Consider the following 6,733-nt stretch of genomic DNA (forward strand, 5'->3'; position numbering starts at 1 on the left):
TGGGAAACACTGGAAAGCCAATTTAATTTTGTGTTTCAATTACCTTTGAATTAGCAAAATGCAAGAAAAAAGGATCACCGTGCGATCAGCAGGTGCAGTTAGCCATCAGAAGGATACACCCAAGTAGGTTTGTAACGTCCCAACGGCCTCATCATTTGTATAGTCAACCTAAGATAAAAAACACGACATTATTGTTACTTAATATCCAACAATATATAGAGGGGGATTCGAAGAATCCTAACCGCTGCTTAGTTTTCTGCAACCAAAAACATGTAAACTTGCTCTGTTGCAAATAGATTAAATATTGCAACCTAACTTTTATACCGTCAACTTACAAAAATAAGTAATGCGAATTGTTTGGACAAAACGACAATCCCTGTGGATACAATACTCTACTTATCACTTTATTACTTGGTAAACGATTTGGTACACTTGCCTAATCCACACATAAGGGGTGCATAGCACAGGGCACTTGAGGCGTCAAGGAATGTTGTCCCAAGCGCAGGGGCGCATGGTACATGTGCAAGGGCGCCTCAAGCAGCCCTTTAGGTGCGATTTCTTGTGTTTTCGTCCTGTCTTCGATCGTTCTTCTGATGATGTATGTTTAGGTCATTGTTTTGATGATGTTGAAGCCATAAATTTCTTACGTCATTTTTTTGATGATGTTTGTTTGTTAGGAAATAACGTTCATTAGAGAATTGTTTTGATGATGTTATTATGTGGGTAGATATGGGGTAGAATCTTGTTAAAGCACTCTTGCAAGTGTGTTTCCTTTTGTTATCTTGTCCCACAAGTCAGATTTAGTGCACTCACATTGAAAAGGTCTTTTCTTTTGGGAAAAGTTAGTTTCTAGCACTTTGAATCTATTCAAAGTGCTTTGAATCATATCACTGAATCTCTTTGTTTTGTGTCTGGTAAATTTGAATCGATTCAAACTAGTTAAATCGTATCATACTTGAGTTAATTCAAACTATCTTGATTTGTATCATTAATTCACACTGACTTTGGTTTTTGGCTCAATGATTCGATTCACATGATCATTGAATCGTATCTATATTCGTCCTGGGCAACTTGCATCGATTCAACAAAGGTATGAATCTTATCAATCTTCATGCTTCTTCTTGTTTGTCATTTTGCTGTTGTTAGCCTGCATTTTCGACAAGCTCATTTAATGCAGTCAACATTGGTTGACATTTATCTTTCCAGGAGTCGAAGTCGTTCTCTTCAACATGAGGATTTCGATGAGATTTGGACTTATCGTGAAAGGGTCTAAAGGCCCCGAAGTTCGACTAGACGTGAGTCGAGAATGCAAGTTCATCAACGCCAATGAATAATTTTGAGGCGGGAAGATTTTGAATTCCAAATGGAAGGAGTGATGATCGTGGAGTTAGTCTTTCTCCAGTTATTTTTATATGTATATATAGTAATTTTTCATGCACGAGAGAAAAGAGTTATACAAAATGTATGTAAAATGATTTTTCAAACCACCTATATTATAATGCAATGCAATTTACCTTTTCTTTAAGTTTCTGTGTTTTAAACTTTTAGCCTTTAATTTGCATTTACTGCGTTTCCTTTGTTTTATCCTTTTTTCTGTCGAAAGACGCCATATAGACTCGTCTTGTTCATAAAACAATCTATGAATTTGATGAACGCACACTCTTTTTGTTAAAAAACATTGCACAATATGTCATAGGATTTCTGGTTTGATCCTGCTTGTAATAACCAAAACGAACCCTTCTTGTTTACCAAAAACACCGGCCAACAAATTGGCTCGCCCAATGGGACCCTGTTTATGCAAAACATTTGAAAATAACTTTCATTTTTTTAAATATTTTTCTAACTTTTCTTGTGAAAACGGTTTTCTGAAAATTAGCAATTATTTTCAATAAACGTTTTTTTGGGAAAAACTCTTATTTATGCATGCATTTAATAAGTGGAAAAGCTTTGAAGATATGACTAAATCCACCATAAGTGGTGCTTCAGCGTCATCACAATCATCGCAGTCCTCATCACAAGCACAATTTACACAGGCATCTGCCCCTACAGTGGGTGTTAATGTATAAACGGTCATGAGGGCAACCATGGCCATGCCGGTGTCGATGAAAATGAGAGTAACCACTCCCACAATCATTCCGACAACAATCATTGCAATGAAATGACCAGAAATAGGAACCTTTATGCCTCTATTTACTGTTCGTGTACCCGTGTCTACTAATCTTCCTACCTCCCCTAACCCTTAAGTCAGGGCTAGATTTGATGATAGGTTCATAAACGTGCATAACCTTTCTAGGGAAAAACCATACGATATGCCAACTTCAATGATGGAAAATTTTCATAACAATGCTTCGGCATTTACAGATCATGCAAATACATTCACACCATTTAATACACATAGTGCTTCAAGTCCTAGCGTATTTGGCAGAAGTACTGATGATAGGTCATCTTATGTTATTCTTAGCATGTTTTTCAGTCATTTTCAGTAGGTTTTAGCAGCAAAAAGGAGGAGTATTAGAACGATTGCCTATGATATGGGGACTTTTGTAGTGTTTTCTATATTTGAGTATGTAATTCTAGTTTTCTCGAAACATAGCAATTTGGGGGGGGGGGGGTTTGAAGTAATTCACGAAGATATCATGCAAATCGGAAAATCAAGAACATCTGAAGAATTGTCAAGACTTTGGGAAGACAAGAATGAAGATTCAAGAGGCCTCAGGAGACTTTACATAGGGAGGAATTCTGTTCTCAAGTTCCGAGGCAAGTTATTTGAAGACGAAGACCTAAAAACGACGAAGATCGAAGAAATTGGGCCGAAAGCACACAACCATGCTTCTAGTGAATGGAAATGCATTACCATGCGCCTAGGGCATATGATATGCGCCTTGGGATGGTTTAATGCTGCCATGCGCCTAGGGCATATGCTATGCGCCTCAAGCATCTCCAAATGCGGGGGCGCAGGCGTAATTTTATTCGTTTCTATGGGTAAAGCCCACGTTTAGCCCAAACCCAGTTAAGAAATCCACTATAAATACTAGCCTTCCTCATTCAGAATTTCTCGATCAGAACTTTGGCAGTTCTAGAGGAACGATACTTTTGGAGCTTCGGGAGAGAATCTATCTTCTCTTTGATTGTCTAGGGTATGTTTTTATCTTTAGTAATTTGTTTTTAGTTACCATTTGTAACTAAATCTTTTTAGGTTAGAGTTCTATGATGAACCTCTGTATATTTTTGTTGGATATTTATTTAATTTAATATGTCGTTTATTTTATTTATTTATTCATTTGTTCGTTATTAAGTTTTATTAGGAAGTAGTTTATTTTTGTGATAGGTACAACACTAGATTAGGTACTTAGGTTGTGACAGGGCCTAATATTGCTATTAGTAATTGGATGCTTATATATTGATATTTATATCCCTTTACTGATAACTATCTATCTAGGAAGTAAGTGATTATTTACTAGCCAAAGATACCATAGGAATAGTTGACCTTAGACGTAGGTACTCAGTGGCTAAAACCCATTGAGTCAGGTGGTGTCTTACCGAACCTAGGAATTAACTGGTTAGTAATTAGGAAAACAAGTACCTAGCTGTACGAAATAAGTTGTAACCTAATAGAACCTTTATCTTGAAACCCTTAGTAAGGTAGACGTAGATTAGGGCTGCCCGTTTGTAGAACTACTAAGAAAGCGTTGGTAGAGTGTGCTATGAGTGTCCTAAGATTGATAGATGGGCACACCTAAGGGAACCTTGGCCTTCATTGCCTTGGGATCACTATGCGATCAGGAGATGCAGTTAGCCATCGGAGGGATAAACCAAAATAGGTTAGTAACGTCCCAACAACCTCATCACTTGTATAGTCCACTTAATATAAATAAACGCGATATACTATTACTTATTATCCAACAACATATATACATAGTGGATTCGAAGAATCCTAACCGTCGCTTACTTTTCTGCAACCAAAACAGGTAAACTTGCTCTGTTGCAAACAAATTAAAATTACAAGTCTTTTAACCCTTAACTTTATACCGTCAACTTATAAAAATAAGCAAAAAGAATTGTTTGGACGAAAGGACCATCCCTGTGGATACGATACTCTACTTATCACTTTATTCATTGGTTAACGATTGGTACGCTTGCCATTCCGACCATCAAGTACTTAACCATCCTTAGCAACATAATCTATGATATTGTTTAGACAAAATATGGATGAGAGTAATCACGAAATGGTTAATTTGTTAACACAACAAATTGGTACAGTGTGTAATCCTTTGATTCAAAGTACACACAAAAGTTACCAAGCATTAGCCACTCAAATGGGGAGAATAGCAGATTTCTTCGCCCCTTCACAACCTGTCTATCACAGGATTCCTCAAATCCAAAATATCCCTAAAATCCAAAATACTCAACATATGCCAATTGTCGAACCCGTGATTCAAAGGCAAAAACCTGTACCTCAACCCCAACCAGTTGAATCAATGATGCATGCATATCCAGAAGTGATTTTGATGGATAAGAATCATGATGCAGATGAAGTTGTTAGGAATGTCCAACAAAAAAAATCTTGGAGCACATAATAACATAGCCAATTTGGTCGAAAATATTATGGCTCAGAATGTCTTAAACTTAGGTTTACATAGGCCAAACTTTGTATCTCCTTTGCCAAAATATGTTTTACAAACTAAACTTCCTAGGGGTTGTAAAATTCCTAAGTTCACAGTGTTTGCTGGGGATACCAGTGAATCTACTGTCCAACATATAACACGTTATTTGACTGAGGCTGCAGATATAGCTAACAATGAGAATTTGAGATTAAAGTTCTTTCCAAATTCTCTAACAAAGAATGCCTTTATGTGGTTCACCACATTTACCCCTCATTCCATTCAACATTTTACTCAATTAGAAAGGTTATTCCATGAGCAATTCTACATGGGCCAATCTAAGATAAGTGTAAAGGAATTGGCGAGTGTTAGGAGAAAAACTACTGAATCTATTGATGATTATTTGAACAGGTTCTGATTGTTAAAGGCTAGATGTTTTACTCAAGTGCCTGAACATGAGTTAGTCAAAATGGAGGGTGGTGGCCTAGATTATTCCATCCGAAAGAAATTAGACACTCAATACATGAGAGATATGACCCAGTTGGCCGATAAAGTTTGACAAGTCGAAAGACTGAGAGCTGAAAAAGTTAGAACTCACAAATATAAAAGAGAAAAGGTTGCTTACATAGACACAAATGAACGCGACCAAGATTTTGAAATAGCTTTTGAAGATGTCGAAGACGGTGAGATTAATGTTATTTAACTAAAACCTGGGCCTCCTTATACATGTAAATTGTTGAGGCCGTCAGATGGGAAAAATCCTGTCGAGACACAAAATGATAAGTACACTCCCAAAACTTATATGTTCGATGTAACCAAATGCGATGAGATTTTTGATCTCCTAGTTGATGACGGTCAAGTGGCGGTACCTAATGGTTTAAAAATCCCACCACTAGAGCAGCATAAGAAGAGAGGGTTTTGTAAATATCGTAATTTCTTGGGACATAAAACCTCACATTGTGTACCTTTTGGGGATTTGGTGCAAAAAGATCAGAGTGAAGGTAGGCTGAAGTTTGGAGATAAAACAAAGCCTTATATGCAAGTGGATGTTGATCCTCTGAAAGATGTCGATGCAATTTACACTGAAGTTGCAAGTTGTAACGTAGTGGAAGCCATTTTGAATGCTATCTAAAAGCTATCTGTTGAAACAAATGTTGATGTTGCTGAATGTCAGATGATAGAAGCTTCTGGTGTCTCCGAAAGTGCTGACGAAGTCATTTCATAATCTTAGTTTGAAGAGAAGGCGAAAGTGGCTTATCCCATGGCTGAAGAGGAACTAATTGATTTCCTCAATCGGTGCAGGTTGAAAAACTCTGAGGTCATGTTATGCCCCAATTGAAGTTTTGTGTTCGACAAAGTGGCTACTGAAAGCCTTGAGGGTTTTATTCCAAAATCCAAGAAAAGAGGAAAATGGTTTGTTGATCATAGGTTTTCTTTTACCAAGAGTTACATTCCTTTCATCAATAACTTTTCGACCATTAATTATGTCAACAAGCATGATCAAGGGAAAACCTTTGTGTCTCATGCTAAGGAACATGTGCAGAAGTGGGTTCACTCAACCCATAAAATTGTTCAGTATGGAAAGAACAATATGGTGAAAGGTAATACCAGTAATACTTTTACTAAAAATGTTTCTACTGATACTGAAAATCCAAATGAGTCAAGGAAATACACTTTTAGTAACAATTACAAAGGTAGGAATCCTATGAATCGAACTCAATGGAGAAGGTATGAAAGGTCCAAAAAGGGCTTCACTACAAGTACTGATGGCAAAACAATTGGCCTTAAAGGAAAAGAAAAATGGTTAAAACAGTTAAAAGACCAGTGAAAGAAAGGTTGTCTCTTCCTCCTATCGAGGATAATCCTATTAGAGATGACGAAATGGATTCAGACTTCATGGATTCATATCCGAACTTCGACGTCGTATGCAATGTAGTTTCCATTTTACTTGCAGAATATGACGTGGTTACTGAAGTCGATGAATTGGAAGAAGATTACAATCCAGAGGACTTGGAGAAATATAAATCCAAATGTTTCTACGTAACAGATTATGGCTGTGGTGATCGACATAAAGCCATATTTAAGAAACCAAATGGTTCTATAAAGAGCCATCTCAAACCATTATTCGTTCG

The 6,733-nt window shown here is 37.0% G+C and overlaps 1 pseudogene; it reads left to right on the forward strand.

The window, feature by feature from the left end:
• Positions 1-4,205: 4,205 nt before the first annotated feature.
• Positions 4,206-5,733, forward strand: LOC146954637 (uncharacterized; annotated as a pseudogene).
• The last annotated feature ends 1,000 nt before the right edge of the window (positions 5,734-6,733 follow it).

Source organism: Medicago sativa, chromosome 1 (assembly GCF_051527215.1).
Source record: "Medicago sativa cultivar Bolivia chromosome 1, Bolivia_mono, whole genome shotgun sequence".
Taxonomy (NCBI): Eukaryota; Viridiplantae; Streptophyta; class Magnoliopsida; order Fabales; family Fabaceae; genus Medicago; species Medicago sativa.